The sequence below is a fragment of the Geospiza fortis genome, unplaced genomic scaffold (genome assembly GCF_000277835.1).
Source record: "Geospiza fortis unplaced genomic scaffold, GeoFor_1.0 scaffold417, whole genome shotgun sequence".
In the NCBI taxonomy this organism is placed as follows: domain Eukaryota; kingdom Metazoa; phylum Chordata; class Aves; order Passeriformes; family Thraupidae; genus Geospiza; species Geospiza fortis.
In genome coordinates this window covers 146,646-157,399 of record NW_005054535.1, presented here as the reverse complement: position 1 = coordinate 157,399, position 10,754 = coordinate 146,646, and positions in this window count along the sequence as shown.

Genomic DNA, 10,754 nt, shown 5'->3' with positions numbered 1-10,754 from the left:
TTTTGTCATCAAGATGATAGCAGCAATCTGCAGAGCTGTGCGAGGCCACAAACATTTACCTGGCAGGTTTTCTCTAAGTCACAGGGAAAGGAAGATAAGCCCAGAGCAAAATCCATTTCCCTGATAGTGTTTGTGTTCAGGAGCATTGCAGAAAAAACAAACAGCTGTTTAAAAACATCTCAAAAAGGGGCAAAAACTGAGCCTCTGTTGTGTTCTCAGAAACCACAGCAGAGGGTGGGCACAGCCAAGGGGATGGAACGTTTTACTGACTCTTCTAAATTTCTTTTCACAAGTTTTGAGGTGAATTTTGGGGTTTTCAGCAAGATCCTGCAGGTTTTGAGGTACAGGAACAGGTCTTTCAGGGGTTTGTTTCACATTTCTAAGCTCCACATTCTGCACCATTTAAGCTGCACAGGAGCCAACGTGGACAACGTGCCAACGCCTTACTGGGATGCTCCAAGTGTTGGAAAAAATAGTTTAAATATTTTTGTGCAACTTCAATCAAGGGGTTTTGTTTGCCTTTGCCCTGGAAAAAGAATTTTGAGTTTCTTTCCAGGGCATTTTTCCACCAGGTGGGATCTGATGAACTCAAGATGTCACTGTCATATTTTCTGGAAAAATCCTCTTTGCCCAGGATTTTGCCCCTGGGAAGCTGAGAAGCCTCAGAGAAAAAGGAAAACAATAATTATCTGATTTGCTTCTCCCGTGTTTTGCTGCTTTGGAATGTGTTTGGACATTGTTTACCAACAGGTGATTGTTTCATTGGTTTCATGTGAATTGTTTTGATTTATTGGCCAATCAGGGTCAATCTGTTTCGAGGCTCTAGAAAGAGTGACGAATTTTCATTATTATCTTTTTAGCCTTCTGTCTGTGTCCTTTCTGTATTCTTTTGTATAATTTTGTATTCTTTAATATGATATAGTATCATAAAATAATAAATTAGCCTTTTGAAAACATGGGGTCAGATTCATCTTCCTTTGTCTGGGAACTTCACAAATACAATATTCAAGATATCAACAGGCTGGGCATAACCCAAAAAATAAAGGAGCAAAAATGGCCATTAATGGAACACCAGTGGCCATCTAGAACATCTACCCCAGCCTCTGCTCTGGCAGAGTCAGAGACATCTCAGGAAATGATAAGAAAATCAAAGAATGAAGATCTAACTAACATCAGGAGCGTGTCCTCCTTCTGATCAAGTCCTGATGGCTGCACCAGGATTTACTCCTGGTGACAACCCTGAGCTGCTTCCCAGCCTTCTTCTCCCCTTTGAGAAAGGGAATAAAGGAGTCGGATGATCAAATTTGCAATTTGCAGTTGCCAAGCAGCTTTGAAGCAATTTAGTGATTTGGGTACTTATTTCCTGCCTGTCCTGATGGCAGGAGATGATATAAGGATATTGAGCCTTAATAGTCTATTCATTCCCCTGATAAAACTGAGGGAATCAAAAGTTTTTTTGTGGTTTTTTTTTTTCTTTTTTTAATGTTAATTTTGGCTTGACGAGAGCTTGTTGTGCATTGTCTTTGAATTCATTTGGGAAAGCTCTGAAAAATAAAAGCACAATTGGCAGAGTATCGGACACCTTGCACCTCGCAGCTCTGAACGCCCATTCAGCCGGACGTTCAGGGGATCTGAGAGGCATTAATTAGAAGGGTGGTGTTAATGAACACAAAAGGAGTGTGGGCATCACCATTCAGCAGCCCCGAGGCTCCTGTTCACTGCAGTCTAATCCTCCTCCAGGGATTAATGTCAACAATAGAATTTAAATTCACTAAACACCTTATCAGATTGGCATTTACACCCCACTATTAAACGTTTATCAGGACAGCAGAAGCCTGGATTTCATTCCTTTCATCCTCACGTCTCCAATTATTTGGGGAAAGAGCTCCAACAGATCATTCCCTTCCTGGCTGGATGCCCGGGATGGGTCCAGGAGATCTCCAGGGAAGGGATTTGGGTGCAGCCCCCTCCCCACAGCCCCCTCCTGCTGGGACTCAGCATCCTCAGGTAGATTCAGGTTGGATATTGGGAGGAAATTCCTGCCTGGGAGGTTGGGGAAGGGCTGGGATGGAATTCCCAGAGCAGCTGAGGATCCCTGGAAGTGCCCAAGGCCAGGTTGGAGCACCCTGGTCTATGGAAAATGTGGGATCTATGGTGGGACTGGATGGTTTTGAGGTCCCTCCAACCCAAACCATTCCAGGATTCCATGGGCAGGTTTGGATGGGATTTTGGGAAGAAATATTGGGAGAGGAGCTGGGATGGAATTCCCAGAGCAGCTGAGGATCCCTGGAAGTGCCCAAGGCCAGGTTGGAGCCACCAGGGACAGTGGGAAGTGTCCCTGCCATGGCAGGGGCGGCACTGGGTGGGATTTAAAATCCCTCCCAACCCAAACCATTCCAGATTCTGTGATTCAATAACTCAGTTTGAAGCATCTGCAAAGCGCTTGAAGCTGCAGCTCAGTTCCTTGGCGTGGCACACAATGGACTGGGGATGATCCTGTGTTTTAAGAGTTGCCTGACAGCTCCTTCATGATTTTAAAATAAAACTCTCCTCTTTTCTTTTCTCCGCGGCAAAATCCTCTCAAAGAGCTGACAGATTCCTTTCCCAAAGTTTCTTTGTGTTCTCCTCTTTGTGCTCACCCCCTTTGTTCCCCAGGCAGGCTGGGAGTGGCGAGGGCTGAACAATCCAATTTTGGAACGAAGGACAAAACTCAGGAGTCAAAAGCAGCTGTGCTACTCTTCAAACAGAGGAGGAAATGTTGAGCTTTGTGCACAGCCCCAAAGAGGTGAAACACCGTGCCCAAATCCATCCCAGCTGTTGAAACTCCCTTTTGTGGCATTCACATTCTCTGAAAAAATCCCTTTTTCAGGATTTCTCTCCTGAGAAGCTGAGAAACCTCAAAGAAAAGGAAAACAATGTAATCTCATTTGCTTCTGCTGTGTTTTGCTCCTCTGGAACGAGCAAGATCCCCCCTGTGCTCGTGCAGCTGGGCAGATGTTTCTCATCTCCCATGGAATGGAACACAGAGATGGAGATACAAAGGGTTTACTACAGCTTGTATGTGCTGGTGTCCTGCAAATCCTCGGGTAGGAAAAGAGTCTTGTATTTGCAGGGAAATGCCCTGATGAAGGCAGGAATGATGAATCTGACTCCATGTTCCCAGAAGGATAATTTATTATTTTATGATACTATATTATATTAAAGAATGCTATACTAAAGAATACAGAAAGGATACAGACAGAAGGCTAAAAAGATAATAATTTGGGGACTTCCATGTCCCTCTGGCTGCTGTGACCCAATAGATCAATTCACTTTTCCCCCACAAATCTGCAGCACGGGGGCAATGGCGCCGAGTTCTTCAAAATCCACTCATGAAAAGGACCCCAGGAGGAATTTTGAGCTTTGTGAGGAACGGGAAACTTTTTTTCCCAGTCATCCACAAGGGTCAAGGCCAGGCTGGACAGGGCTTGGAGCACCCTGGGACAGTGGGAGGTGTCCCTGGCCATGGCTGGGGTGGCACTGGATGGGATTTAAGGTCCTGCCCAACCCAAATCATCCTGGGATTCTCTGGCTCTGCCTATCAGAGCCTTTTGTTCCCGTTTTACACCAGCAAAGCAACGTTACAACATCTCCCAGCCTCCTGCATAATGCAAGCGACATGATTTCGTCTGGTAGCTTCAGCACTGAACTGGATTTATTTTTTAATAGCACCATATATATTTTATCCAAACTGTCATTCAGGCCTTCAGAGCTGGGAAAACTAAGACAAACATTACAGGAAAGTTTATGATCCCCTCACTCAGAGGATTTCCACTCTGCTCTCATTATTTCTGGCAGATTCGCTGTGGGGAGTTTTGCTTCTTCTCCTCAGTTATAAATATTCCATGCAGATTTTTAATTAGAGAAGCATGGGTTTTTTTTTTTTTTGGCTGAGACAAAAGAAATTGGATTTTCCTCCCCCCCTCACCATTTGGGCTTCATTCATGTGGATGGACTTCCAGTAATGTGCCCACATCAAATCTCTGCATAAACAAACCAGAGGCTGTTTTATTGAACTAAAACTCTAATTGCTTTTACCAACAGGTGTCTCCGAGTTGGAAAGCAAAACAAATGTTTGATCTGGCCCTTCCTCTAATTAGCAACAGATGAATTAGCAGCTGAAGGGAAAGATGCACTTTTGAGCCCATTGTCTGGGTTTAAACTGTTCTTGTGGGATGTTTCATTCAACGGGAATTTGCTTATGAAGGAGACAGAATTTGTTGCAGGGAGCGCTGAACCATAAGGAAAAGCAAAAAAAAGGAACTCTAGGGGGAAGGATAAAGCAGAAGGAGTAAACAGCAGAGTTCTGATTTCTGCCTTTCCCTTCTCCTTCAGAAAACTTTTGCTGCGCTCTTCCTCATCTGCTGCTGGACAACTGATTGAGGATTTTGTTGGGATTTTTATAACCATTTTATTACTATTAAACTTTAAAAATTTTAAAAAACCCAAGCGACTGGCGTTTTCTCACACTCCCTAATTGCTCAGCACAGGAGGCAGGAGCTGCTGTCAGCCGGGGCAGAGCCTGAGCTCCCCCTCAGCTCTGGAGTTATTTATTCTGGAGCTGTGTGAAAAGAAAGAGGAAGCCTGTCAGGGCCGTGCTCGTAGGGCTGCAGGAACACTTGTACCTTTTAATAAACACGCTTCCCTAGGAGCGCTCAGCCAGGCATCAGCTCAGATTCCCGTGATAAACAACGTGAAGAAGCCCTTAATAACACTTGACTTACAGCAGAATTCCTTGTAAAGCCAAATGGATTCCTTTGCCTGGGGTGCAGCACTGAGAGGAAAAATATGAGAACAAGGACATGAGGAGTTTTTGCACTTTTCAGTGCCTTTTTATTTTTCTTTTTTTTTTCTTTTTTCTTTTTTCCTGTGAAATGCTTGTTAGGTCATGGAAACAATTAAAGTGAAGAGTTAAAAGTTATTTTTCCCCCTTTTTCCCTATTTTGCTGTCTGCAAGCAAATTTTTAAAGTGTAACAATAATAAAATGGTGATAAAAATAGTAATAATATCAGAGTAATAAGAATTTGGATATAATTAGAATAATAAAAATGTTTATATATAATTAGAGTAATAATAATTTGGACAATTAGGGTTAGGACAATACGAGACAATGGAAACAAAGAGTTACAGACAGGCCGGGTACCTCTTTTCACTTGTTTTTAAAATTTTAGAAGTTTAATAGTAATAAAATGGTTATAAATAGTAATAAAATGGTTATAAAAACAGTAATAATATCAGATAATAATATCAGATTAATAATAATTTGGACAATTAGGATTAGGACAATACGAGACAATAGAAACAAAGAGTTACGGACAGCCCGGGTACCTCTTTTCACTTGTTTTTAGAATTTTAAAAGTTTAATAGTAATAAAATGGTTATAAATAGTAATAAATTGTTATAAAAATAGTAATATAATTAGAGTAATAATAATTTGGACAATTAGGATTAGGACAATATGAGACAATAGAAACAAAGGGTTACAGACAGTCTGGGTACCTCTTTCTGGGCAAAATAAGCCCAAAAAAGGACCCAGGTGAACAGAGGATTAACCCTTAAAAGCAACAGCCTGTTGCATGTTCATACAGCTCATCCATGATGCATAAATTCCATTCAAACACAGGATTCTGTCTGGGCAGTGTCAGCTTCTTCCTCTGAATCCTGAGGCATCTTCAGGGCTGAGCAAGGAGGGAAGAAGTTCCTTTCCTCTGATAAGGGAGCCGTAAATTCTCTTTCTCTCTGCGCAAGAAAATACATCACAAGTGTAGGAATTGACTTTGTGCTGGAAGAGAAGAAAAAATAAAAGGGGGAGACACAAGCAAAGATAATAAACCCAAAAGAAAATAAACCCAGTGCATAAATCACTACAGACCCAGGGTGGAAGAGGCTGCGCTTCATAAAATCTGACACTGTCACCTCTGGTCTGCAAAAAGGAGATAAAAAAAACCCCACTGGATGCTAAATTTGCCCTTTACATCGAATTTAAAAATTATAACTTCATAAAATCAGAATAAATCAGTTAACCTCAGTTCCTGGGACTGTTTTAGGGATTGTCCATTACCTACCAAGTGTTTGGAGCTGAATTTGTCCTGAATTTAGAGCCTGGACATTTTAACTTCCCCCATTAGAAATTAATTAATTAGAAATTAAGTTCTGTAGATCCCACATCAGATTCTAACCCTGATACAAGACTTATTCCCCCAGGTTTGTGTGCTCCTCATTATTTTGCACAAGGAGCTTGGGAAAGGCAGCAGGACTTTGTCCCTGGGATTTCCACCTCCAGCCAGAGCAACAAAAAGGAAAGGAAAAGAAAATCCAAGAAATCAAGAAAGTCCTTGACCCTCAGTCAACTTGGGAAATTATTTTTAGCAAATCCTGAAAAGTCCAGAAAGCAGCAGGGGGATGAGCACCCAACCAGGTTTCAGATGTGCCTGAAGGATATGGCAAATATGCAGGGGAAATGCAATCATTTGCATAAATTAGGGCAATTTTTGTTTTGTTTGAAGAAGTTTCTTTCTTTTTCTGTCTCCATGGGGGGTTTGTTTGGGTTTCTTTATCTAAGCCAAAAAAAAAAAAAAAAAGACTAAAAAGTTAAATATTGGAAAGAGGAGGGGATCCAACACCTGGCAAGAAATGAAGTTATTGATGAATATATTAATGAAGTTATTAATGAAGTTATTAATGAAGTTATTAACGAAGTTATTTTACTTTTCATTTCAGCCACCAACCCACAGAAGCCCCACTTTGCGCTCAGCTGCTCCTTAATTTCCAGTGAACTACAGATGCATCACCCCCATTGATGAAAATCCACACAGGGGGAGTTATAATTGAAAATTTTAACATTCAAACCTCCCCCTCAGGAAGTTAACAAAGTACGGGAAGAAGATGCAAGGTGCAGTTCTCATTTTATGCACTGACCTTCCAGAAATCAGAGAGAAATTAATTAGGGGCCACAAGGAATAATATTCCACAGGGAATCCTGAAAATTCTGAATTTGGACAGGCTGCCCAACCAGCATCAGGGGATTTGCAGGATTTTTGGATATAAGTGTATAAACTGCTCGTTGTGCTCTTGGAAATCTGCTTAAAAAGGGGCCAGAGTAACCGCGCTGGACTCTAAAACTTCTGCACAGATAAAGCTGGGAAATAATACCAATAAAATAATTAACTGCGTGCAAAAGCTTCTAAAAAATAAAAAAATAATAACAGAACTATCAGAGGATACAGAAGACAGGCAGGTGCTGAGTTTAAGTAATCTGGAAGACGATTCAGCCCAAAAATCCCCTCTCAAATCCCCAAAAGCTCGAGGCACTAATCCCACACTTTCAAGCACTCCTCGAGGATCAGATGTTAAAAAGCACAAAACAAAACGCATCCACGTTTTCCCGCAAAACCGTTTTCACCCAAATGCTCCATTTTTCTGCCCTGACAGCAGATAACGGCGGGGAAATGCTCTGCGAATTTGTAAAGCAGGTGACTGTAATGCGGCATAAACATGTTCATTATGCAGATCTGATCGCTTAAATCTTCAGCTGGAGCTCGTTTGTTTGGATGAGGCAGAGGATGCTCAGTTCTTGGAGTTTCCTTGGTTTATTCACCAGAAGATTTGCTGAGATAATTGTTGATATTCCCCCCAAGGCATTCGCAGTCCTGGGAGAGCTCAACTCTGATAAGGGAAGGAAATTTTACCTGGGTTTGAGCTCGAATTCCACTGCCTAACTCAGAGGGAGGGTTGCAATGATAAAATTGAGATATTCAGAGATATTTTCACTTAATTCTTTGAATACCGTTGACCTTGTGTAGAACGGAACTGATTGTTCTCGGAAATTGAAGGGTTAATTAAAAAATTAAATAAGTGCAGGGTCCTTTAGGAGCTGCCACATTGGAGACGCGGATATGGATTTGTAGAAACATTTCCATGTGTCTGTGTATAACACATAATAATAATAATAATAATAATAATAATAATAATAACAACAATAACAACAACAACAATAATAATAATAATAATAATTTCATATAATTAAATCAATAATAATAATATCCCTTTGAATAATAATAATTACATCCCTTTAAATAATAATCATCATCATCATCATCACCATCATCATCATCATCATCTTCTTCACTCCAGCCCTTCAGAAACACCTCCAGTTCTTGGCAATTTTCTTCTATTTTTCTATTTACAATATAATTCTGTAGCTTGAAAGTTGCTTTTGCAGCAGTGAAGGAGTTTGTTGGCATGCAATTCCACATTCCTGGGTAGCTTTGAGTGGAAATTTGGGATTAATGAGCATGGACTCTGGCAGACCAGGGGCTAGAGAATTCCACTCTTTATTCCCAGGTCATTTCCAGCAATATTTTCACAAAATCCATTCCAAATTTCTGATTTTTCTTCGATTTGCCAAGAACTAAAACCACACACCAGATTTTGACAGGTGTTTTTTTCTCCCTCCGCTCTGAGCGAGCTGCTTCTCTTATTGCAGATCCTCCATTAAATTAAACAACAGCTCAAATGGCTTAAAAATGTGCCGTAAAAATTTGTTATTCATTTAAAAAAGGCAGCAAAAAGGGGTCCAGAGGCAGGAGAACCCTCACCCTGTGCTGAAGGAGCTCCTCAGAGATGCAGAACCACGGGATTGTGGTGGGAAATCAAACGAACCAAGGCCTCTTACTGATCAAACCCCTCATTGGAACGGAAGCATTTGGAGATTACTTTCAGCTTCTGGAAATTCCTGCCAATAAACAAATATTCAAACGGTGCCTCTGAAGCCATCACAGAGCTGTTCACGGAGGTTTTTTATGCATCAAGGCAAGAGAGAGAAATAAATTTAAAAAAAAAAGGCTAAAAGAGGGGGTGAAATATTACTGCCAGGTCCTTGAAGGAATTTGAGCCCGCAGGATGCTCTGGCTGCCGTGAATAAAGGAGGTGACAAGGTCTGAGACAAGGTTTCAAAAGCAGGAGGAAGAGAAAGTGGAAAAGCCGAGATTTATTCGATTCATCCCAACAGCAAGAGGGGCTCTGCTCGCCAAGGTTAGCTGACACCAGCACAAACAATGGAAGAGCCATAAATTTGTCCCCAACAAGATCTATTGTCACTTGGAGATGATGAAACCTGGTTTATCATCTGACTTTTAAAATACACACACACACAGAGCAGGACGTGCCGCTAACAGATAAAATAATGCTGGCTCCGAAATTTTAAGAGGATGCACGTTGCCCCGATTTTTTAAGATTTTCTAAGCCTTCTGTGTTTGCATTTTTGTAAGGACCTTTCTCTTTCTCACACAGAGAGTTATTTATTCTCTGTAAATAACTCATTGTTTTGCATTCTTTTATAAAGAGAAATTTGATGGAAGGAAGAAAGGAAGAAAGGAAGAAAGGAAGAAAGAAAGAGAGAAAAAGAAAAGAAAAGAAAAGAAAAGAAAAGAAAAGAAAAGAAAAGAAAAGAAAAGAAAAGAAAAGAAAAGAAAAGAAAAGAAAAGAAAAGAAAAGAAAAGAAAAGAAAAGAAAAGAAAAGAAAAGAAAAGAAAAGAAAAGAAAAGAAAAGAAAAGAAAAGAAAAGAAAAGAAAAGAAAAGAAAAGAAAAGAAAAGAAAAGAAAAGAAAAGAAAAGAAAAGAAAAGAAAAGAAAAGAAAAGAAAAGAAAAGAAAAGAAAAGAAAAGAAAAGAAAAGAAAAGAAAAGAAAAGAAAAGAAAAGAAAAGAAAAGAAAAGAAAAGAAAAGAAAAGAAAAGAAAAGAAAAGAAAAGAAAAGAAAAGAAAAGAAAAGAAAAGAAAAGAAAAGAAAAGAAAAGAAAAGAAAAGAAAAGAAAAGAAAAGAAAAGAAAAGAAAAGAAAAGAAAAGAAAAGAAAAGAAAAGAAAAGAAAAGAAAAGAAAAGAAAAGAAAAGAAAAGAAAAGAAAAGAAAAGAAAAGAAAAGAAAAGAAAAGAAAAGAAAAGAAAAGAAAAGAAAAGAAAAGAAAAGAAAAGAAAAGAAAAGAAAAGAAAAGAAAAGAAAAGAAAAGAAAAGAAAAGAAAAGAAAAGAAAAGAAAAGAAAAGAAAAGAAAAGAAAAGAAAAGAAAAGAAAAGAAAAGAAAAGAAAAGAAAAGAAAAGAAAAGAAAAGAAAAGAAAAGAAAAGAAAAGAAAAGAAAGAGAAATGGGCCCTTCCCAGGCTGATTCATCCCACTCCAAGGCAGGGCAGATAAATTGCTTTTATTCCTTCAAATAAAAGGAGCCATAAGAACACTCCCAGAGCAAGACTTTAAATGTGCCTGCCCACTGACAGAGATGAATTTCATTCTAACTGAAAATCCATACAAACTTTAATTTTGAATGAACCTTTGATTCTCCATTAAATTTTTTTCCCCCCAAGTCCTTAATTTCTCTCGGAGATATCAGGGCATTCCCACAGAACAATTCCCAACCAGCTTTAACGACAGAGCATAAATTGCAGATTTGTTTTATTTACCAGAATATGAAGCAAATTCCCGATTAAAGGCCGATCCTGTTGGAGGCAGCATCCAAAACCACAGTGTGCCTCCGGCTTTGGGAAGAAACCAAAGAAACAGCCACACAACCAGCAAATCCCTCCAAAAAATATAATTTTTGTTGTTCCTGCTGTTCTGCTTTGGTTGGCAGAGAACTTTTGCCCTCACGAATAATTCGAAGCATTAAAAGAAATGCCAGGACCAGCTCAGGGGCGCTGAGTGACCCTGGATTTGCTGCTGGTTTT